A 26,253-nucleotide genomic window follows, 5' to 3' on the forward strand; every position below is an offset into this window, starting at 1 on the left:
TCTTGCTGCGCATGCTACGCAAGATCTTCCGGTGGATCCCCACCGAGACCAGGAAGACGGTCACCCAGGCCCTTGTCACCAGCCGTCTGGACTACGGCAACTCTCTCTACGCCGGAACCACCGCCAAACTCCAGAAGAGACTCAAGCGGATCCAGAACGCCTCAGCACGACTCATCCTGGACATCCCCCGTCGCAGCCACATATCCGGACACCTGAGAGATCTGCACTGGCTCCCGGACACCTGAGAGATCTGCACTGGCTCCCGGTCAACAAGAGAATCACCTTCCGTCTCCTCTCCCACGCACACAAGGCCCTACACAACCAAGGCCCAGGATACCTCAACAGCCGCCTCAACTTCTACGCTCCCACACGCCAACTACGATCGACCGACCACGCCCTCGCCGCCGTCCCCCGGATCCGAAGAGCCACCACAGGAGGAAGGTCCTTCTCCTACCTGGCCGCCAAGACTTGGAACTCCCTCCCGACCCACCTCCGCCTGACCCAGGACCACCTCGCCTTCAGGAAGCAGCTCAAGACCTGGCTGTTCGAGCAGTAGCGGACCCCCTCTCCCCTAGCGCCTTGAGACCCTCTGGGTGAGTAGTGCGCTATATAAATGCTGTGATTGATTGATTGATTGATATGTTGGTTATGTTTATTTGTTTGATAGCCAGGGGCACAAGTATTTCATTTACTTTGTAATTACAAGAGCACCCTTCTCAGTATATATTTGGCTCTTGCTTACACTAATTCTTAATAAATTACTACTTAGTACTCAGGGAGTTCATTGTGGTGGCTCTTGGCTCCCAGAGAGTGAATTTGAGTTGATCCGATGCACTTTCCTGTAACTTAAAACTCTGGAATAATCATCTCTCAAGTTGTTCCACTGGTCGTATGGACTTATCTACTGGAACTGTATAAAAGGAGTTAGCATAATCACAGTCTTTCCATTACAGTGAAACCAGTTTGGCTCCACAGAAACAACAGAGACAATAGTATCCAAACCATAAAGTTTATATTAACAAATGTTAGTCAAGGTTACATATAAATTAATCGATAAATCAATGTATTAAATAAGCAAATATATTCATTCGTTCATGCAATCTAAATTTGTATATAATGAAAAAGGAGATGCAAAATATAATGATGTTCTTCGTACACAACCGAAAACATACAGGATCCATAAAGGAACATCTGTAAGTTAAATGAGGGATCAAAAAGGGGCAAGGGGTAATTCTAAGAGAAAGTGTTAGCATCCGTCGAACCAAATTAAGGTTCAAGGGAAAATACGTACAGGTGTTTAAGCACGAAGCTCAACACCACAATTGGGGGAAATCAGCAAACTTTGGGAAAGGTTTTCCTTCAGCGAAGCCAGGTCAGGATCTACTAACTATTTTAAGGAACACACAACTAATAAAACATAGAAGGTTCTGGAAGCTTTGCCCCACCAGCTCCTTTTGGATAAACCAATCAGGATATACCATCTCCTGTGAGCAGGTGAACTCTCCACATTCCCATCACTGAGCAAAGAAACCCACAACTGCATGGTTTTGCAAAGTATTGATGGTCTGGTCTGCTTGGTACAGGAGGCTCTCTCCCATCCCCACACAATTAGGGCTCCCTAATATAACAGTTTATTATCATAAACAAAAGGTTATTCTAACTAATAACGTAGATAGAACACCTGCAGCTGAAAAAGAACATGAGAACATGAGAAAAGTTTGAGAAGAGCATTCCAACTCGCAGTCAGGCTACGGGTTGGACATCTTAACAATGATTTTTACTTTGATTATCTGAGTGTGTCCTAATTATACAATTATGTTTCTACACATAAACCGATGGGTTAACATATTAGCATATTAATGAATATATTTGTTAGTAACATGATGGGGACTTTAATTATGCTCCTCCAGATTTAAGTGCAGATTTGTCTCCAAAGCTTCTACCCTCTATAGCTGTTAAATGCAATATTTATTGACTTTCATTCTAAGACTACACAATAGAGTTTGAGTAATATCAGGCACAGGATTAATAAACACATGATAAATGTAACCTCCAACATTAGGTATTCAGTTAGTGGATGCTCAGTCTGTATGTAAGGAAGAAGCTGCCTGTAGTGATGTTTCTGTCTCTTGAAATACATTAGCTTTCTGCAAAATTAAGTACAAATAAATAAACTACATCCTTATGCAGATACCATATAATTTGTCGTCAGTTGTTCAAAGTATTGATCGTAAATGTTTTTCAACATTGCAAACTGGTAGCTGTGTAGTCTTCTACATGTGCCACTGTTTTGGTTCATTAATATATCCTAAACACTGGGTCAGATTTAATTTGAATAAACTAAAGTTGTCCCTGTAGTTTACCTGCTTTCCCTCCAACTATCAACATCAACATCTTTGTCTTAAACACCTTATTAATATATCAAGGCCCATTATATTGTTTATGCAATCAAGGGGCCCGATTCACAGAACTAAATTAAGACAAAATCCTAGACTTACTACCATTTTGGTATTCACAGAAGGCAGTTACTCATTTTGGTATTCACAGAAGGCACTTACTCATTTCGGTATTCACAGAAGTTAGGAATCCTAACTTTAGGACTCTTAAATGCGTTCTGTGAATACCGAAAGTCTTAAAATTAGGATTTTTCACAATTTAGTAGCAGTAAAGTTTGGAGTCCTAACTTTAGGACTCCTAAATGCCTTCTGTGAATATCGAAAGTCTTAAAATTAGGATTTTTCTCAATTTAGTAGTAGTAAAGTTAGGACTCCTAACTTTAGGACTCCTAAATGCCTTCTGTGAATACCGAAAGTCTTAAAATTAGGATTTTTAGTAGTAGTAAAGTTAGGACTCCTAATGGCATAACATGTTCCCCTTCTGTACATTATGAACGCTATTGCAAGTCACTTTGAATTTCTGTGACTAATAAAGGCATTCACACTTTATCTGTGTCCTTCGGTATTTGTATGGTGGAGAAGTGTGGCTCAATGATTAGAGCGGCAGACCCTGATGCAGCGGTCTAGCCCGGGACCAGGGTTCAATTTTCTGCCTCAGCGGGTCTTGGGCTCAAAATTCCACGGACCTGATAATTCTCGCCTCGGTGCCTATTCCAATCATGGAGTCCCACTCTGCAACTTTGCACAATAGCTTGCTTAATCTCCACAACGGCCCCCACAACGCTAAGGATGCCTGGCCTCCAACTTGGGGGTGCCCAGAAGTGGACGCCTCTCAGGGAAAGCCAGGATGGGTTCCACAGCGGTATTTGTACAAGTGCCTTGAGGCCCTTGCGGGTGAGTAGTGCGCTATACAAGTATCAATTTACATTATGGTTACGGAATTTCTTTGTTGCTTGCAATATTTGTTTTCTTCATATCTGTGGAATGAGGTAGACTCTGATAGGTTGGAGTCTGTAGATTGGAGTAAAGTGGAGTGAAGTAGATTGGACTAGAGTAGGGTATATTGGAGTGGATTAGATTAATCTCGAGTGAAATGGGGTAGATTCGACTACATTGAAGTGTGATGGACTGGGATAGATTGGAGTGAAGTGGGGTAGACAGGAGTGAGGTAGATTGGATGGAGTGGAGTAGATTGGAGTGGTGAGTGGAGTAGAGTAGAGAGTGGAGTGGGGTGGATTGGAGTAGAGTGGGTAGATTGGATTAGGGTAGATTGTGGTGGAGTGCAGTGGGTAAATTGAAATGGAGTGGATTAGAATGGGGTGGATTGAGGTAGATTGGAGTGGGGTGGGGTAGATTGGGTAGAGTGACGTAGACTAGAGTAGAGTGGGGTAGCATAGATTGGAGTGGGGTAGATTGGGGAGGAGTTGAGTAGATTGGAGTGAAGTGGGGTAGATTGGAGTGGCATGGTGTAGATTGGGCATAAGTGAAGAGGGGCAGCTTGGAGAGTGGTAGTTTGGAATGAGCTTGATTTCAGTGCAGTGGGGCCGAATGGAGTGGAGAGGGTAGATTAAAGTTTGGTTGTTTGGGATTGATTTGAGTGCCATGGGGTAGATTGGAGTGGAGTGGGGTAGTTTGTAGTGGGGTAGATTGTAAAGATTGGAATGGATTGTAATAGAGTAGTGTAGATTTAGTGGAGTGGGGTATATTGGAGTGGAGTGGTGGAGATTGGAGTGGAGTGCTGTTTCATGAATCTGCATGAGATCTTCCAAAAAAGGAAGAATGACCTTATGTGCTTCATAGTAAGTTTTGTGCAAATTGTGTCAGATCCATTTAGTGTGTCCTAAATATAGAGGGTGTCACCAAAGTGACTTTTCCCATTTTAACTAGTATAGGAATATTTTCTCCTCAAACTGAAGAAATGGCTGAACAAAATGACACCAAAACTATTCTTCACACTCTGATTGGCTGACCATCACAAACACATTTCTGTTGTAGCCATCATTACCAAAACATTGCACCAAACACCGTATTTGGCAAAATGAAACATAAAAGGGTATAAAGGGGGACGGTTATTATTCCTTGACCCTAAGAATGGCCAAAGGCCATGTGGAGAAAGGATTAGCTGCTGGCATGATGAGTCGTAGCAGTTAACCCATGCTCCTCACTGCTAAAGGACTTGTGCAGAAGGGGCAGGAAGTACCCTGCAAGATAGCAAGCAGGACTTGGGTGCCTGCTGCAAACTCCTGCCGATTTAGGCTGAAGTGTATGTTCTGTGGTGTTTCACTGGGTGTGACAGGTTGTGTGCCCAGTGTTGCTGAAATCCAAGTGTTGTAAGCCACACCCATGATGCTTGGTTAAAGACTGTCACATCATTGGCTGACCACCCTTGGTGACCGCAGGCCAGTCCTTGGGGCCAGACCCTTTGGTTATGGACAAACATCATGCATAGCAGGAGATGGTTGCTAATATTTGTTTTGGCCTCAAGGAACTGTTGAATGTGTTATATAGTAATATACAATTTTTTGAAACTCATTGGAAAAAAAGACTAAAGTGTAGTTATGGTCATATTTGGTTAAAACATAAAAATATGCTTAAAAACAGATGTAGTCAGTGAGGTCACTGAACACATCATCAATGATGAATATATGAGGTCATAAGCAGTGCATGACAGGACACAGGCTATAATTAGCCTAGTAAACTATAACTGGTAAATGTCAGTAATGTTTTATTTTAAAATTGTATTTTTAATTGACTTTTTAACCCAACTATATCCTAAGTTGAACCTTTGTTTATATCAGTAAATATTTACATTTTTTTCAACATGAGGTAAATTATTATTACCTGATCTAACTATAACATTACTTTAACCTCTTTTTCCAGTGAATTTCTAGGGTTTTCTTTCACGTAAAGTAACACACTTTATCACTTCCCTCAATTATATCTTCACTTATACAGTTAGTTGTTTCAGTGAACTTCTTGGGTTATTTTTAACGTAAAGATAAATATTACTAGCATACCTCACTGTGCATAGTATGCCCTTCCATACATAAGAAGGCCTGAGTATATGGAGGGAGTGAGCTGTCTCTGATGAGCTGCAGAGAAAGTGCAGCCTTTCTGTAGTAGTCCCTCGCCCAAATAGTTGGGGTTGGGTGTCTGGAGGGAGTGAGCCTTTCATGAAGAATAGTGCAAAGAGTGTGTGTAGTAGTGGATTACCCATGTAAGTGGAATTGGGTGTCTGGTGGGACTGGGCTCAGTGTACATTCAGCACAATGAATGCAGACTGTGAATAGTAGGAGCTGGCCCAACTAAATGGCTTTGGTATCTGGAGAAAGTGGGCTCTAAGCACAGTTTGCACACTCAGTGCTGACTGCGCAGAGGAGAGGAGTGCCCATGTAATGGCTTCTAGGTTTGTGGAGGGAATGTGCACCATGCACAGTTTGCGCACTCAGCCCTGACTGTGCCTAATAGGGGCTTGCCCACTTAGTAGCACTTCATGTTTGGACGGAGTAGGCTCTTTGCACAGTCTGCGCAATGAGCACAGACTATTTGTAGAAGGAACCTGTCCACCTAATTGGGGTTCATAGTGTCATGAGAATGAACTTTCTGTAGAGATCTCTGCACAGCCCGAATGCTGTGCTTTAATGCTTTTTTGGGGGTGTCTCCCAGTCACGTGGGACTCCAGCAGGACCATGATGTCATGGGATTATTAACAATATCTTTAACTATTGCCCTCTGGGGGAATCCCTCTAAAACTCCCTTACAAGGGCTAGGGGTCAGGGTATCTTTTAACTGTCCCCTTATATCCTTTTTCATTTTATTTATCAACACTCAGGGACCGTGTTCTGTTTTATTTTATTTGTCAGGCCTCGGGGACAGAGTCCTAAAGTTTTGAAATGGCAGCCACAACAAGTTTCTTCATGTTGCGGCCGCAAATCAGGTACCAATGGAACCAGCCAGTTAGATTTATTTTTTTGTCGTTCTTTTCCCACGTGAGGCCCCAGGAATCCAACAGGAGTCCTGCGACCACAGACCTTTCTATAAAACTACTGAACATATATACACCAAATCTCAAAAAGCATGCTTTCTGGGTAAATATCTAGCTTTCTCCAAATGTGGTGTGATTCTGTTTAGTCATTTTATTCTGTGTCTAATTTTTTCCATAGATATTGCATGTGGAAGAAATGTTTTGGCACCCCCCTTTTTCTCAGCTCCCACTTGATAATTCAGCACAATACTTTCCAAGAAGCAGCTGAGGTTGCTGAACTTGTATTGGTAAAGTTTAGTGAAGACTCATCAAACAGCACCAATGTTATTAGCCAAACAAAAAGGTTCTTCCTATGGAAAGTCTAACTAACTCCCCTTCTCAAAGTCTGTGCCCCTGGCAGGGGTATGAAAGTGTCTTTGTCTCTGTGAGAAAAAATGCTCAAGCTCTCAGAGGGAGGCAGCTAATTGATCTGTGTAGATTTCCCCAGTTCCTTTCCTCAGAGTAGAGTAATCCCCCCTAAATGGCTCTAGTATTGAGAGAGAGGTTTTGAACTGCCAGTTTTTTAGCAGAGTCCTTAACTTGGCCCTGCATGGTAATTCAAAATCCAGTTATCATTAAGGCTGGCTCAGGGTAATTCTAACAAGCTTAAAATACATAAAGGAACACATATATTTCAGAACACATATTAAATATGTGTTCAACGCACAGGAGATTATGAGAAACTTCAGGTTAAAGGATTTCTATATTGAGCCAATTTAAATTTACATTTTAAGCAAGTTTCACCCAAAATGTAAATACATCACAAACAATAAAGACTAACATTTTAGCTAATACGAAATGGGGCATTTCTCTTTAGATTCCCAATTGAATAATGAGGACAATTTATTTTGGGTCAAATCCTTGAGAAGTCTGCTATGCAGATGCCACGCTAAAACAAACATAATTCCTCTTGGCTCAGCAGACACACATGTGAGTTCCTGTGTAAATAGTGCAGAGCATCTTAACCCAACTGGTTAGCAGCAGACCTTATTTTAAAAAGTAAATGTAATTGATTATGGGGTTGGAGGCCCCACTCAGCCAACAATCACAAGCCTCTTAGACTTGTCAGCCTTACAGAAGTCTTTTCCCAAACCTTTAGCCTTACTCCTCCACATTTTTCTGATCTCATTTTTGTTGGCCTTAGGACTCTGTGCATTCTGCCACTGCCAGCCAGTGCTAAAGTGAATGCTCACTCCTTAATCATGAGGTGATGAGACAACTAAATAACACTGCACATTACGGCATACCCTCCGAGCACTTTCCTCTAAAATCCAGGAACTTACAACAGAAGTCCTCAGAGCAGGGTGAATATGTAAGAAAGAATTTGAGTCTTTGAATAGAGAAGAGTGTAGGACACTGCCTATATATATCCTACCTAAAATTCAAGAGGATCCAATAAACCCCTCAGGATGCCCCATAATTTCGGTATGCGGCTCGTTACTAGAATTATAGGCCTTGTACGTAAATACTTTTTTGAAGCCATTTGTGACAAAGACTCAGCCTTATGTACAAGATCCAATGAATATTATCACCACGGTTGAGGGACTGCCTTTTGATGATAGCAAACAGCTTTTAGTGACCTTCGACATTGAAGCCCTGTACACCAATATCCCACATGATGAGGCTCTTGAAGTAATTACAGACATCTTGAACACAAGCCCTACACCACATGACGTTCTAACTGAGTGTTTACCATTGGTGCCTCCCATTGTCTTAAGAATTTTTTTTTCAGTTCAAAGAGCATTTTTATTTACAAATTAAGGGAGAAGTAATGGGTTGTAGCTTTCCCCCAGAAATAGCTAATTTGGTCATGCCTTATTTCGTGAAAAAGTGGGTATATACCCAAGATAACCCATACAGTAATCAGACTACACAATGGTATCGTTATATTGACAATGTTTTTATGCTCTGAGATGGAGATGGGGAAGCCACTGCTTTAGAAGCCTTTCACAGCTGGCTTAATATTAAAACACCTGATCTTAAATTCACCATGTCCAAGAATAGGAGCAAGATCAATTTCCTTGATATTTGGATAAACATTGACATGTCACCTCCTGTTGCCAGTGCCCTTACCCATACAGTGAGGAAAAATTGTGGGTCATCCACATTTGGACTATATATAGCAACTAAGGTAACCTATGTGGACATCAGCGTACCATTGGATTTAATCATCCAAGGTATGTCTAGGATATGATGCGGAGTAGCTGGTGCCCCTTTGGTTGACTATTATAAGTAACTGCACCATTCTGAAGACAAGATACAGTGGTCAGTTCTCTATTTTTCCCAAGCCCCACATTGCTAAAACCCTCAGAAGAATTGAGGCACAAATGATTGAAAGGTATGGTACATCGAGAAGAGGTCAAAATAATCTAGAAATGGGGGCGTGGCCAAGCCAGCCAAGATGGCGGACGCACTCACTTAGTGCTCCGCTCGGCTGCCCACACAATGCAGGAATAGCGCTGTACATACTGCCCAAACCTCGGCAAAAAGAACCAGAGTGAGAGCGGACGCCTGCCATGCCTCGGAGTAACCCGACCTTGCGGCCAACCAGGTGCGTATGCCGAGCTGCGGGACCAGCATGAGAGTAGTGTCGCAGATCTAAAATGGTGGCGCCCATCTGCCGCTAGCGGCGAAACCGGGAACAAGGAGCTCGCGGGCCCACGACAGGGTGAACTGTGACTGAGGAGGTACCACAAGCTGCTGCTCGTCGAAGTGAGCACCCTCAGGGGACCATCGAGGTCTCACGCGCACATGGCCATGACTCCCTTTGTAGCGGTGCGAAACTAAAATGGCGGCGGCCACGGGCCGCTAGCAGAGAATCCAGGACTGTGGAGCCTACGGACCCGTAGCGTGGAGTGCCATGACAGAGGAGGCACCGCAACCAGCTGCAAGTCACGGTGAGTACCCTCGTGGGACCACTGTGAGCTTGCGCGCACACGGCCAGGTTCCCTTCGGCGGCCTGGCGTGCGGGTGACTGTGCGGGAAGCAGCCCCCCCTCTGTTGTGTGCGGCGCCGGGACCTGAACCTGCGGGACCAAAGGCGTGAGGTGGGGCTAGTTTGACAGGATGCTCGGCGGGGGCTGTCATGGGGGGTCAGGGGTGAACCCCCTCACGCTATCCAGAGTCCACAGGTACCTCCCCAGGTCCAGACCTCACAGTGGCGAGAACCTAAGCGCCCAGTCCCGGCCCATACAAAATGGTGGCGCTCACGGTTGGCGGCAATAAGACCACGGGACACCCTCAGATGGTGGAGCAGTGAGGAGTGCAGGCCCACGGAGACTGAAGGGTGCAGGTGTCCCAAGCCCCCCCCCTTGACCCACGATCCAGTGGGGAGCTTCTGACTGGTGATGGAAGTGAACTGGGCATGCAAGCGGAAGAGGGAGACAGCCACCAGGATGATTGGGGGCGGCAGGGGGAAGTGGTAAAACAGAGGCCCCAGATGTGCAGATGGTCGTCTAATTAGCAATAGTGGTGTGTGGGCGTACAACCCCAATCAACAGGACACTCGCAGGAAGATGGGAGCCGGGCTGCTGCCCCCAAATGCGGAGGAGATGCCGGAGAGGTCTTAGGCATCGGGCAGACTGGGGAGGTACGCCAGGCGCATACTGTCCTCAGTAGACATTAGAGGAGCTACTCAGGAGCATATTGAGGTGACGGACAACGAGGGGCTCACGAGAGGAGTGACACTGCCGCAGTCTGTTTGTTGGGGGCCCCCCTCACCGCGGGGTCTGTGAGATCCGGCATTCTTGAGGAGCAGGGGCTGCACAGGCCCACATAGACCACATTTCAAGATCAGAGGAGGCGGACATCGCCAAAGGTCCACCCTTCAAAGAGGAATCCACACGCTGCATGAAGTAGGCAGATCCACTGCGGGATACCCACAAAGTTGCTGTGCAGAGACAGACCGGCACGGACATGGGAAGACCACGAATCATAGCTGGAACGCCAGCCCCGGCGGCAGGAAGACAGTCCTCCCCAGGCCCCTCAGGGACGAAGCAGAGCGTGGAACCCCCACATTCGGAGACCATGTCCACCAAGCTTGACAAAGTGCTGGCAGCGATAGAACAATCCCGGGTGACTATGGAGTGCAAATTCGGCGAGCTCGCCACAGATATCAGCCTATTGCGGGACGATCATTGAACATTGGCGGACAGAGTCAAGCAGGGAGAAAAGACACTACAGGTGGTGGAACCGCAAATCCAGACACATCAAGAAGTCATCAGAGAGCTTCAGACCAAGGTGAAATCCCTGGAGCGAAAGACTGATGACCTGGAAGGATGCTCCCGCGGAGTAACATACGGATTCTTTATTTGCCGGAGGATGTGGAGGGGGCTGACCCCATACGGTACGCGGAAACATGGATCAAATATTCACCCAAGCACAGGACCTATCGCCGTTCTTCTCGATAGAGAGAGCACACAGGGTCCCAGCTCGTAAGCCACTTCCAGGATCCCCGCCCAGGCCGTTTCTGCTGAAATTACTCCACTATCAAGACAGGGATACAGTACTGCGAGCAGCCAGACAGGCGAAAACACTTAGAGTGGAGGACAAGCAGGTGATGCTGTTCCCAGATTACTCACAGGCGGTACAACAAAAAAGAGACACATTTCTTGCGGTGAAACGCACCCTCCGTCAAAACAATATACAATATGCACTCCTGTTCCTGGCCCGCCTAAAGATTATCCACGAGGGATCCACGCATTTCTTCACTGACCCGGAAGAGGAAGGGAATTGGGTGGAGCAGCATATTGGGGAACTGGCCAGCCGCAAAGCCCCACAGACCCAACAATCCGGCAATGGACGACAACAGCAGCCTAAACGGGTCACTCTCACACAGCTAAGTCGTACATTGGGTCCCAACACCAGGAGCTCCCGGGATTTAGAACAAATAATAGCGGAGCGCAGAAGAGCGCTGAAGGCGGCGGCAGCCCAACACGCTGGCGAGAGCTCGGATGGGGAGCGAGGTCCGCATATCTTCACATCTGAGGAGGAGATCAGTGAGGCGCCTACCACCAGGGAGGGATCGGTGACGCCACCACTCATGACCCCGCAAACAGCTGACACTCTGATCTGACAAACATGAAGTTGGTGATACAGCAGTAAGCACAACTTCCCGAGATGGCATTGGCCCTAAAATTCACACAGTAAACAGCAGCAGGCGTATTCATCACTACAACATGAAGTGGGCAGCTATGGCACTGACCACCAGTGACGGCGCTCGAGCAGCCCCCACACGAAACAAACTAGAGACAGTAGAAGATGTGCAGTTTGGACGTTTTGCTTCGAGCAATAGACCCCTTACATTGGGACTGTTTCCCGAAATATGTTATCCAGTTCCCCCCTTTGACCCACTTTCCTAGAACTCCCAAGGGAGCAAATAGCAGTGATGATACAAAAGAGGTGGAAGACGTTGGAGTGAACACATGGGGCATGTATGACAACATGGAGCAGAGTCGGAGTGCAACCCATATGAGCAGCTACAGATATGACGGCGAGAATCCCTAACACTGACGTTACCTTTAGCGGAATAAATGTGCTGGGGATGCATACAGCAAGTAAGCGCTACGCAATATATGCTTACATACAGAGACAGCAGGCACACATAGCTCTCCTACAGGAGACTCATCTAACAGCAGCGGAGGTAGAGCGCCTTCGTAGGAAATGGAGAGGTACCATATGTGCCACTGAGTACTCGGCGTTCGCCAGGGGGACACTAGTCTGGCCAGGCCGGGGACCCCCTTCATGGAACAGATGCGACTGATAGATAAGGAAGGACGATTTGCGATGTTAAGGGGATTATTGGATGGACAATCAGTGCTAATAGGCAGTATATACGCCCCTAATATAGAACAGGCCACATTCTGGAGCAGTCTAATGGGAACATTGTCTTAGTACACGCACACCCCATGGATACTTGGCGGTGACTGTAATTGTATTCTAGACACTGACCTGCACAGATCCCACCCCCTGCCAGCACATTCACCAATTCATAGGCAAACAGAGTTTTTTAATATCTGGGTGAAACACTGGGCGCTGACAGATGCATGACGAGCACAACATCCTACCACCAAACTGTATTCTTTTCTTTCCATCCCCCATAACGTATGAGTGCGCCTAGACCGTTTTTTATGCTCTACTGTCCTCCTTCCCAAAGTACAACACACAGATTATTTAGGAAGGGGGATATCAGATCACGACGCACATATGCTGACTCTCCGATGGAAACCACCTCACCCTCCCATACCCACGTGGAGGTTGCCACAGGAGTGCCTCACAGACCAGGTGTTCAAGCAAGAGCATGGGGAACATATTCAGGAGCAATTTACGCTAAACGCGGGTACAGCATCCTCGCGGCTAAAAGGATGGGATGCATGCAAGGTTGTAGCGAGGGGGCAGTGTATAAAACAGGTGGTAGGGGTACTCAGAACGCTGGAGAGGACATTACGAGAAGCAGAGCAAACCCTAGCACATTTCTCGAAAAAAGAGGATAGCGGAGGGGTCACTCCAGAACAGGTAGCTGCAGCCAAAACAACTTACGCGACAACACTGAGGGACCTCCGCAAATATAACTACGCCGCCAGGGTACACCGGGAGGGCATTAGGGGAGGGACACTCCTAGCCTGGTTTGCTAAGCAGGACCCAGAGGTAAAACCAATTACAGAGTTACGGGATGAAACAGGAGTGCTCCGGTACTGACAACCAGAGATATTACAGGTCTTCCACACCTATTATTTTAATATCCATCAGGCCCCGGGGCAGGGAGACCCGCAAGCAATCACTAGATTTCTGCATCCAGTACCACTCACCCAGGGTCCGCAAGAGGAAAAGAAACAGTTGGAGAAAAGAATTCAGTCCGCAGATGTCACTCAAGTGAGTAGGGCGCTGGCGCTCAACAAAGCCCAAGGATTAGATGGCTTTCCCCTTGAATATTATAGCACATTCTCAGCCCAGTTGGTTCCACATATGGTTACAATGTTCAATGACGCACTCGATAGGGGTGAACTGCCAGGCTCCCTTAGGGAATCGATTATAGACACATTCCTAAAACCACATAGGGATCCAACACTCCGTTTTTCCTACAGGCCCATTACATTTCTCAACGCGGACTGTAAGATATTAGGCAAAATACTAGCAGAGAGGTTTGCCCAAATTCTAACTCCATTGGTATATTCCAATGCGGCTTCGTACCACGACTTAACATGTCACAAAAGATACACAGAGTGTTCCACATACAGGACACAACAGGGGGGCGGATTCCCGATGCAGCATGCCTAATATTAGACCTCGAAAAGGCATTTGACACCCTGTTATGGCCCTATTTATTTAAGGTCCTCGAGAAAATCAACGTCGGTCCGGGACTGATAGCGTACACGAAACTCCTATATACGAACTTCACTACTCGCGGCCGGCTGGGCAAATACATCTCCCCAGGGTTCGCAGTGGAAAGAGGAACCAGGAAGGGATGCCCACTGTCTCCCCTCCAGTTCGCCCCGGTGGTAGAACCCCTGGCGGTTCGACTGAGACGGGAGGGTGAGGAATAGGGAATCCCACTGGCAGACATTGTGCATTGCGTGTCCTTATATGCGGACAACCTATTAATCTATGTCCGCAACGCCACTCAAGATCTAACATCATCTGGAGGACGCTCACTGAGAAATCAGGCCTGCAAGTGAACTGGGGAAAATCTACAATATACCTGCTGAGCCCCCATCTGGCCCCATTTGAAGTGCAGATTGGATCTCAGTCCCTCGCATGGAATGCGTAGGCACCCAGATATCTGGGAGTGTGGCTATTCCACACCCCAGAGGATTTGTATGCAGGGAATCATAGTAAGGCATTAGCGGGATACGATCAGCGGTTGGGTTCTGGAAAACACTGCCCATGGCCCCTATAGGACGAGTGGCCATAGCGAAAATGATAATGGTCCCCAGGCTGTTGTATCACTTCACTAACCTCCCAGTAATTCTGCCACGCTCCTTCTTTAAGGAACTAGTTGGTCTTCTTACTGAACTGAAATGGGGGGGAGGTAGACACAGGGTTGCGTTATCAACACTATACTTTTTTAGTGGCACAGTTACAATGGCTGTCACATTGGACTGCAGGGCGCCATACAGGGGAGACAGTCACCATGAGAGGCCCCACGCCACTGCCAGCACTCCATAGTCTATTGCTGCCAGATTCTAATCCGGTACGTACCCTGCCATTACAAGTATCGTTGGCTCGCACCTGCATGATGAGAATACACCGAATGTCTAAGAATAGGCCCCTGTACTCGCCTTTGCTGCAGCTATTGGGCTTCCCCAGAGGTGAGAAATACTCCACAGCGGGTGCCCTGCAAGTATGGACAGACCTGGCAGTCACGGAAGTGGAGTTCTTGTTTGAAGAGGGACAACTCAAGACATATGCCCAGATGGTAGAGCAATATGATCTCCCACCCGGGCAATTTTTAATACATAGACAGCTTATAGACAGCAGCCGACAGTACTGGAACCCTAATACAGGGGAACCCCCAACGCACCCTGTGGTTCATACTATCCTGCACATGGGAGTGGGGCGCCATCTGGTCACTTGGCTCTATAAAGCCGTACGGGAACTGATCCTCCCCACACTTCAGCCCTTATGTCAGAAGTGGGAAACAGACATAGGACGGGTGATGCATGACAAAGAATGGCATGCCGCCTTGGAGTACCCTAAAAAGGTTTCTAACAATGCGCTGTTTTGGAACATACAGTTCAACGTCCTACACAGAGCTTATCTCACTACATATAGTCTCCACCAATTCTTCCCGGACACAAACTTTGCATGCCCCCGTTGGCACACCCCGGAGGCAGACTTCAGACACATGTTTTGGGACTGCCCCACTATTCAGGATTACAGGGGTAGGGGCCACCGGACACTTAGGGCAACAACAAATATCGTGAATATGTCCACATGGGAGGCATGTGCTCTGTGGATCTTCCACAGGCAGAAGACCGACAAAGTGCAATGCCGCTTTATGTCCCTAGCCATCCTACTAGCGAAACGGGGAATAGCCATGCACTGGAGGTATCCCACAGGGCCCCCAGAAGCAGCCTGGATAGGGGCTACGAAGAAGTGGGGGAAGGCAGAGAAAGGGACGCTCAGGGAGGAAGAGCTGAGTGGAACCCGCAAACACCCTATCTCCTTAGAATGAGCACGGCTGCTACATATGTTTACACAAGAAACAAACCCGCCAATGACACCCGCGGACACACAGGGTCTCAGAGCCTGCCGGCCCCTCCAACCAATTCCGACGCATGGAGGCCAGCAGCGACACAGCAACTCCAGAGTAACCCCTGAGTAGTAGACGCACAGACATACAGAGAATCCATCCACAGACAATAAGAGGGACTACCACGTAGGCTTCAATCCCCGACCCTACTCCGAACGTATACTAACGCACCTCCACATTCCGCCAAAGGACGAATGCCATAACTTAGAATGCTCCCATTAACCTTTAGTGGACAACTCCACCCCCTCCTTTCCCTATAGGTAATTCCAACAGTTGGAAAAGTTTGCAAGTTAGAATGGCGGAAGACCCTGTCAGTGAGTTTTTCGGAACGCATATAGGTACGATTGCACTTGACAACACTGGAAACCTCACACACAGCGATCCAGACATGTGCTCCCAGATCGGCACACCACACCTGATCATGACACAGGGTCGCTGACAAGATGAGGGAAACGTGTAGCCTACCCCTAATGGATCTTTACTATGGGCTATAAGGTACTATCATGGTGAGTCAGCATCATTTACATAGGCACGGATTGAATCACAAAATCGTCATACAATGAACTGTAAGCTGGCAGAGACGTGTCCTTAAATTGCCTGATGAATGTTTATTCACATGTTGCTTTAATGTGCTGTATTCTAATGCTGTGATGAATGAATGCAAAAACCCAATAAACAAATTTAAACAAAAAAGAGGTCAAAACAATTTAAATGAAATGTGGACATTGATTGGTTAAGTGTTGCAAATCCTGCTAGGGTGTTGTATATACTTATTGTCTGATAGATATATGTACAAATCATCTGTGAAAAGTTACCTGTATTTATCGCCCAATATCTTCCTTCAAAAAATGTCAAAAGAACTAAGGGTCATTTTATTTTATTGGTTTTCTGTACATGAGTAGGAATCTGTAGGTAGAGGTGAGGGTTTCTCTGTTAAAATGATGGGTTCTGCTTCTACTTTTTGATGAAGTTTATTAATGATCTTTGATGTATATATTTTTTATACATTTTTTTCTTATATTATCTGCATCCATACATCGGTTTATCCATGTTACCTTGTTTGTATGTGCTGCCTTGATTGGTATTTGTTATTCCCACAGTGACTAGTAAATGATCTCTTTAGTCGGAGAGTCACTCTGTTATTTGTTAGTATGGTCATTGTTTTTTTTCTTTCAATCATTTTCTTAAATCTTTTTTGTTTATTTATCTGTGGTAATTTTCTATCTGGCGAGACTAATAGTTTTTTTTAAATGTGTTTATTGAGTTTTTTACTTAGAACTGAGCAAAAACACAAGAAAAGAGAAATCACCAGCATGATAATGACAGTACATAGATATGTATATGCACAACAGAGACAATTGAATATCAAATTACCACGACTCAGAACTTGAAATACAAATTCATCTCACAATATGTACATTTCACCCTAACCCAGTAGACATCAAATACAACAGTGCAGGGTAATAGCAGACAATTACCAACACAACTGAATTTAAAGGCATCACACTTCCACCATTCATAATCAGGGCATGCATTACAATATATAGGGGGGATCAATGCCACTGAATTTTCCAGGAGATACAATTTGAATGGGTCCCAAATATCCAGAGGACGGGACGAGAGTGGAAGTAGTTCGGCATAGGTGTACGCTTGGTCCTGCCTGAGTGTCATGTCGCCGATCCAGTCTTTGAATTTAGGTGCCCCTACCGTGGCCCCACCTGCAGGCCACTCGCCATCTGGCTAGTAGGAAAGTGAATGAAACCAATTTGTGTACTTCACTGGTAACTCCTCCATATATACGAGGAGTGCGAGAAAGTGGGATAATGGAATTTGAAGGGATGTCAACAATTCCAGTGCAGTGAAGGCTTGCTGCCAGTAGGCAAGGACTGAGCTACACTCCCAAGCGAGGTGGAGAAAGTCAGCTGCTTCTGCCTTGCACCTGTCGCACTGGTTTGTGTCTTGTCATTTGTATTTATGTAGCTTAACAGGGGTATTGTAGATGCGGTGTAAAAACTTGTAGTGAGTGATGTGTAGCCGACTGCTAGAAGAGGCTTGTTCAGTCTGCTTACAGCAATACACCCACTGCTGATCCGTGATCTCCTGCTCGAGTTCAGCGGCCCACTTATCCCGGGAAGCGCAGGGGTTGTAGACTATATCCGTGTACAAGCTATGGTAAAGTGTAGATACCAGGTGAGAAGCTTTGTCAGCTCGCAGTATATGATGCAGTGGAGCAACTGCTAGGGGTTCCTGAGGGTATGAGGGAGTATACTCTCTAAGACCTTGCCGTAGGTGGACATAAGGGAAGGTATCCATGGGAGAGGGCGGTGTATCTCTAAATAACTGCTGCAAAGTGTGAAATGTGCCATTCAGATAAAGGTCACCCCAGCAGTGAATGTTATGTTCAGGTTTAGCCTTTTTAAAGACAACCTTCTGCAGGTCAGGCAGCTTACATTGATATGTGAAGGGAAGTAGCGGGGAATATAGCATGGGAGCCTGCAAACAGCAAGCAATGCGGTGCCAAGCTGTAACAGTGCATTCTACAGATGTCGGGTACAGCTTACGAAGTATGAGTGCAGACAGTATGACCCTGTCAAGCGGGATAGGGTCCGTAAGCTAATGTCCAGTTGCCACGTGAGGCGTATATCTGTGAGGGTGGAACCAATAATAGGCATAATGTGCTTGAGCACAGATATAATACAGTTCAAAGTTGGGGACATCGAATTCCCCCTGAGAGTAGGGCAGTGTAAGTGTGTCCCACTGCAAACAAGGCTGTTTACCGCCCCAGACCAATCCTATTAGCTCTGAACAAAGCATAGTGAAGTAAAGCCTGCCCAGGTCATAAGGAATATTTAAAATCAAATATAAGAGCATGGGGAAAACGACCATTTTAATAAAAAGATACTCGTCCTGCCATAGTGAGGGGGAGAGCGTTCCAGCTGGTGATACTACTAGTGTTATGTTTCAGTGTACGCCCATAATTGAGCCTCATTAATTCTTCGCGATCGATGGTGGCATGTATCCCCAAATACTTCACTTCAGTAGAATACCATTCAATAGTAAATATAGTGGGAAATGGCACCACGGAAGCAGTGAGTGGGAAAAGTTGAGATTCGGCCCAATTGATATGAATGCCGAGAGAACTCAGAATCTAACGAACTCATGGAGGAGCGGGTTGAGATTCTGCTGAGGCTCCTTAACATACAAGGTGATGTTGCTAGCATAGAGGTAAATGAGGATCGGGCAAAGGAAACAACGAAGGGCCTTTTCTTGATGGTGTTGCCTGATTTTGGCCGCCAGGGTTTTTTTTGGCGAGGGCAAATAGGAGAGGGGAAAGAGGGCAGCACTGCCAGGTACCCCGAGTGAAAGGGAAGGAAGGGAAGGTATGACCATTAATCAAAATCTTTGCCGTTGTAGAAGTGTAAAGGCGGCGTATCCATGCTAAAAAAAACTTTAGGGAGCCCAATGCGTTGAAGGATAGTAAAAAGGTAGTCCCATTCCACAGAGTCATAGACTTTTGTGGTGTCTAAGAAGACTGCCACTAGTGCCATTTGTGGGTCAACATTTTTCAAAATGGAGAAGAGAGTACTGAGGTTATGGGAGGTCGCCCTACCGGGGATAAAACCCACCTGATCTGGCAACACTAATTTCTCCATCAACAGACTGAGGTGATTAGCTACCAATTTTACAAGAATTTTTGCATCTGTATTAATGATGGAGAGGGGTCTATAAGAATCGCAGTGGTCTGCGGGCTTTTCAGGTTTCAGGAGGGAGGTAATAAGTGCCTCTCTCATTGAACCAGGAAGTATCTGTGCCGAACCGGGAAGTATCTGTGCCTCCTGAGCCTCCATGTACACCTCCCTCAGCACAGGAAGTAATTGTTTGAGGTACATCTTATGGAAGTCGATGGGAAGGCCAGCAGAGCCCGGGACCTTCCCCGATTTCATCTGCATGATGGCCACTCTGAACCCATCATCTTCAAACGGAGCCGCTAAGAATTTTCTTTGGTTGTCCCCTAACCATCCCAGTGCTATATCTTTCAGAAAATGCGACAATTCAGGAGGTTCTGTCCTGCGATTGCTGTGAAGGTCTGTGTAGAATTCAGTGAACATGTGTAAAATTACAAGGCTATCTTTGTGGCCGGCCCCTGAGATGTCTATTAGATCCAGAATGTAATTGGAAAAGCAGTGCAAGCGAACATCCATCGCTAGCGCCATACAGGGCCTCTCCCCCTCCCCATATCGATGGGCGGTGATGTATTTGCCGCGAAAGTGAGCTTCCCGCTCACCCGAGGTGGTAGACTAAATGAGTTTGTCCCTAAGTGTAACCTTCTGGGTTACCGATGCGTCTTGCTGCATATCTTTTTCCAGTTGTTTTAACTCATCTTCAAGTTGGCGCAGGCTTCGATGAATATCTCTGAGGACTCCAAAGCTTTTCAAAATACAGAAACCGTGCACTGTAACTTTAAAGGCCTCCCAGATCGTGCTCATGTGGGCGACCGAGCCTTTATTCCTCCTGAAGAAACCAGCCATCTCCTCCCCAAGCTCCGCCTTGGAAGCGGTATCTAAAAGCATCTCCAGCAGTAGCCGCCAGTTTCATGGATTGGCAATTGAGTTAGGGGGTGCAATTGTCATGCATACTGGAGCATGATCTGAATAGGTTCTGGCCATGTGTTCTACCGAGAGTATTCAAGGCGCAACCCCTTGGGAAACAATCCAGTAGTCAAGATCAGGAAGTGTGTGCTGTAGTGTAATAGGTACCTTCACTCCCATCAGGGTGTACATGGCGCCAAACATCAATAAGCCCGCTGTCAGGAAGCACGCGCGCTAACATTTAGTAAGTTTTGGTGTAAGGTGAGGAAGACGGTTGGACCCGTCGGCAGAAGGGCACAGGGCAGTGTTATAGGCCCTTCCAGATGACACGGGTAGATCCCACCATAGGGTAGTGAAATAGTCTGGCTCATCGGTGTTGGGCCTGTAATAGCAGATAAGTGTGACAGACTGTGTACCCAATGTGCCCCAGAGCATGCAACTCTACCAGAAAGGTCGCTGAAAGTACCCCATAAAAAAGGGTGTGTTCTTTTTAACTAAAATTAGGTTCTCCGTGAGTATGTTGAATCAGAGGAAAGCACTCGATCGGAAGCCCACTTACTCCCAAAACAGGAAGGGCGGCGTGGGCCAACATGTGTCTCCTGGAGCATGGCAATGTGTATTTGATGCCTATCTAGGTAAGTAAGGAAGTGTCAACATTTACGGGGGTCGCCGAGGCCTCTGACATTCTACGTAAGCAAATTCATACGGAGCATTTCGGAAGGTGGGGAGATTGCCCAGGGAGAGGCGAGGGGCAAGTGGCAAAAGATGCTGTGGAGGTGAGGACAATGCGTGGCTATCTCAATGTGTGCTGGCATTACTATTTGCAGGTGGATCTCACATGTAACATGAAAAAACAACATTCCCCATCCCACCCCTGCCCACAACACCAGCCCAATCATGCGGGTAGTACACAGCCCACCCAAAACCCAAGCAAGCAAACCGTGACATTAGTGCCCAGGTCTAGCAAGTCCAACAAAAAAAAGAAGGAAATACTGTTAACCGGGGGGGGGGTCGCCCACAAAATGCCCCCTTCTACCATGAACTGCTAGGCAGCTACCCAATGGAACGGGGAATCAAGGGGTGAGAAGGGCGAGTGCTCCGCAGAGTTCAGTACTAACAATCCAACCATGTATTGAGCCCGCTTTCCCAACATGCAAAGTTCTTATGCTGAATAGGTCACTTATCTGTCCTCAATGAGCTGGATACAATCAAGATCCAAGGAGATGAGTGAAATGTTCTTCAAGCCAGACTCAGGCGTCCAGTTCACATCTACAGTTGAGCCAATGAACCCAGCAGTCAGAGCAAAGATTATGAGGTACGGAAGAGGAGCACAATATTGCAATGTCTATCTGAGGGGTCAGTCTGTGGTGGGAGATGGAGATCTAGATGCACGGTCGTCTGGAGCTCCACTCGTTGATCTTCGTATGACGCATTTGAGGAAGTCCTCCACCTGGTGCAGGTTGGTCAAGATGGAGTGTTTACCTTGATAGGAGACCCGCAGGCGTGCCAGATACAGGAGTGCATATTCGATCTGCACCTTCCGAAGCTTTTGCTTGACCACCAGGAATTTGTGTCAAGCCTCCTGTAGCCCGACGGTGAAATCTGGGAAGATGGTTAATTTCATGCCTTCCTCTTACAACTGTCTGTTCTCACGAGCCATTCTCAATGCAGCATCTCGATCCTGGTAATTGAGTAGATAAGACACAATGGGCCGGGGCAGACTGCATGGCAGGGGCCGGGGGCTCGTTCCACAATGAGCTGCAAGGAGAAGGCTGCATCGCCACAAGCAACCTTCAGGAGGTGCTCAACGAAATCCTCCATGCGACCCTTATTGGTGCTCTCCAAAATACCTACAATACAAATGTTATTTCGGCAGCTGCGGGCTTCAAGGTCTTTGATGACTTTAAGAAGCTTATCCAGCTGTGACACCTGGAGCTGCATCTGGGAGGTGGTATCCTTGTTGTCTGATATACGCTGCTCTGCCTTCTTGATCTTCTCATCATGTTTATCAACCTTCTGAATTAAGAAGTCGAAGCGGCTGTTCATGGTATCCATTTTACAGAAAGATCTGTAAGGCTATGCTGCATAGAAAGAAGCAAGGTTTTGACCTCATCCCAAGGGGTTGAAGACTGCATCTGTGGCTGGTGTCTTCAAGGGTGGACGAATTCTTCCAAAGTTGAGCATGTAGCCGCCTTCTTGGCGTCAAAACAAGTTTAGGCTGCCAGCCAACCGGTTTTCCCATTGTAGCTGGCAGAGAAACTAATACATGAAATGACCCATCAGCAGCAGAGTGAAGCTAATTCACACAAAATCGTGCCCAGGCCATAGGTGGGAGAGGATTGGGAGACCAGGATTGCCTGCAGGATTACATTTACCCAGGGCCTGCAAATTAAATTCTTCAAGTAGACCTACAGCACTTGTTGTGCCACTAATTTAAGTAGCCTTGCAAACCTGTCTCAGGCCTGTCATTACAGACTGTGTGCGTAGTTTTAAACTGTCACTTTAACTTGAACAAATCCAACTTTTGTCAAGCCCAAGCTGTCTTTTTTAGACATATAAGTCACACCTAGGATATGCCCTAAACACCCCCACAGGATGGGTGCAATGTATTTAAATATAAGTTCTTTTAAGTTTCTGATGTGAAAAAATCTTAAAATTGTTTTTCAGTCTTGCAAGGGCTACCTCCACCATAGGATAACATTTGGATTACCATATTACGGATATATGATGTTACAACGCATACTGTAACAACGCATACCGTTACAACGCATCTTTTACAACGCGAATACTGTTACAACTCATGTATTTACAACGCATTTTTTTACAACGCAGGTACCTTTACAACGCATACCATTACAACGTAAGTATTGGTAAGTATATATTAATATTATAATCGTAAATTAATTTTTAAAAATATAATTTAATGTAATTTAATTTAATTTAATTTCAATTAATTAATTTAATTTAAATTTAATTTTAATTTATTTTTACCCTGTACCCCTGTACCCCAAAAACTCAAAACTGACCCTTAACCCCAAAAATACCCCTTTACCCAAAAACTAACCCTGAACCCCAAAATACCCCTTTACCCAAAAACTAAAAACTGACCCTGAACCCCAAAAATACCCCTTTACCCAAAAACTAAAAACTGACCCTGAACCCTAAAAATACCCCTTTTTCCAAAAACTAAAAACTGACCCTGAACCTTAAAAATACCCCTTTACCCAAAAACTAAAAACTGACCCTGAACCCCAAAAATACCCCTTTACCCAAAAACTGAAAACCGACCCTGAACCCTAAAAATACCCCTTTACCCAAAAACTAAAAACTGACCCTGAACCCTAAAAATACCCCTTTACCCAAAAACTAAAAACTGACCCTGAACCCCAAAAATACCCCTTTACCCAAAAACTGAAAACTGACCCTGAACCCTAAAAATACCCCTTTACCCAAAAACTGAAAACTGACCCTGAACCCTAAAAATACCCCTTTACCCAAAAACTGAAAACTGACCCTGAACCCTAAAAATACCCCTTTACCCAAAAACTGAAAACTGACCCTGAACCCTAAAAATACCCCTTTACCTAAAAACTGAAAACTGACCCTGAACCCTAAAAATACCCCTTTACCCAAAAACCCAAAACTGACCTTAAACCCTAAAAATACCCCTTTACCCAAAAACCCAAAACTGACCCTAAACCCTAAAAATACCCCTCTACCCCAAACATATAACATTTAAAATATAATTATATACTTACCAATACTTACGTTGTAATGGTATGCGTTGTAAAGGTACCTGCGTTGTAAAAAAATGTGTTGTAAATACATGAGTTGTAACAGTATTCGCGTTGTAAAAGATGCGTTGTAACGGTAGGTAGTTGTAAAAGTTGCGTTGTAAAGGGTGTATACCCCATATTACATTTAATAAGTAAAACTTCCATTTGGGAAGAAATAAACAGTTCATGTTTGGTGTCTTTGTAATTGTATGAAAAATATTCTTTTTTTTCGTAAAGTCAAAATTTTATGACAATGATGAAAATGCCATTTTTAGAAAGTTGGCCTTTTCCTGCTGTAGCTATTTAGCGCATGCAGACTGTCTCTGGGTCACATGACCAGCTGCAGTTGGCAGTTGTTCTGTGTGTATTTCTCTCAGACTGTCACACACAATATATAGCGTAGGTGTGCCTCTATGGGCCATCACTGAAAGTATGGGAGGGCAGGGCTGGGCACAGCCCCACTTACACCTCAATAGGCTATTTCTTACTTTCACACAAAGGATTGCTGTTAGAAATGGAAGTCCTGGTTGGCTGAGGTATGCACCCCCACCAGGCAGAAACCACCACTCTAGTCGGGGTAGATCAGATACACACTAAGGGCCTCATTATTACTTATAACTTATACCTAAAAATGCCTTTGAAATGGAGGTGATTACAAAGCAAAGCCTTTGAAATGCACAGATCTCCTTTCAGCCCAGTCCTGTCTGCCAGCCTTCCTGTGGGGGTTGATATGTGAGGACAAGACAATACCTATTGAAGTGTAGGTATCAGCTCCTTTCTTCCCTCTTTCCCAGTTCATCAGTATGCAGATGAATGCTGATTCACTAACGTATCCTGTGTTGGTAGCTGTCTGGAGGAAATGCACAAGGTGTTACTGTCACCCTACCCCAGATGTGTATTAGGGACAGGCTGTAAGGCACATATAGCAGTAAGTGCAGATAAATGTCCACTTTCTAAAAGTGACACACCTAAACTAGCAATGAAAAATCAAACTTTACCAGTAAAGATGATTTGTCTTTGCCAATCCAAAGATAAAAAACATAAAGCAACTACTCAGGAATTACAGTTTAATAGCATTTTAAGGACTCCCCTATGAGTGTTTGTCAGTACTAGGACATGTAAAAGAACCAGGTACATATCTTACCTTTTACTAACAAAGCACACTGCTCCTGCTCTTAGGGGTGACATAAGTAATAAAATGGGAGTTTAAGGCTTGACAAGTATTTTTATATAGCAAGTTTAAATGGCAGTGAAACTGCATACACAGGCACTGCAGTGGCAGGTCTGAAACAGGTTTGAAAGGACACTTCTGTATGTGGCACACTCAGTGCTGTAGCTCACTAGTAGCATTTATCTTACAGGTCCTGTGAATATGGTATACAACATTACAAGGGATGTATAAGTAAATTAAATATGCCAATCACGTATATACAAATTGCACACATGTTTAGGAAAGAAGCACATGCAGTTTAGCACTGATTAACAGTAGTAAAGTGCTCAGAGTCCTAAGGCCAACAGAAAAGATACATCAAACCATGGAAGAAAAAACAATAAGATTGTGGGAAGACTACCATAAGGTCTAACAATTGCATACCCCCTATAGTTAGTCTGTTGCCAGGGCAGGGGAAGCAGGAAACCTGAGCACTTCAAATTTAATCATTCAGACGCTTCCCCCACTTTAAAGAAGGCACCAGGTATAAATATTGGACCTGAGACAGCAACTATTTTGTACATTTCTGGACCTGTGGAAGACTCTGCCAGAAAGAAGGGCTGCCACTCTGCTGAACTGCTGGATTGAAGGACTGCAGACTTTATGTGCTGACCTGCAGCCCTTTTACCCTCTTGCCTCTTGCCTGGGTGAGAAGGATCATACCCTGTAAAGAGTACCCAGGTCCACCAAAATGACTCCAAGGGTTAGTCTCTTGTAACCGGCAACTGGATTCTGCAACTGCAACCTACCCTACAAAGTGGAGCCACCCCAGTCCTGGACCCTTGGAGGTGGGATTGAAGTCTGCCAGCCCTTCTGTGGACCCAGCAGAACCAATTTATCTTGTCTGCTGCATGGCACATCCCCAAGCAGAACCGAAACATCGTCTTGCTATGTGGACTTTCCCGGTTCCAGGACTTTGCATCGCTCTTGCAGCTTCGAGTCTCATCAGAACTGGTGCTGTTTGATTCATCGCTGATGCAGGCCCTCTCTTCAAAAGCGCCTCATTGAT

This window comes from Lissotriton vulgaris, chromosome 3_1 (assembly GCF_964263255.1).
Source record: "Lissotriton vulgaris chromosome 3_1, aLisVul1.2, whole genome shotgun sequence".
Taxonomy (NCBI): Eukaryota; Metazoa; Chordata; class Amphibia; order Caudata; family Salamandridae; genus Lissotriton; species Lissotriton vulgaris.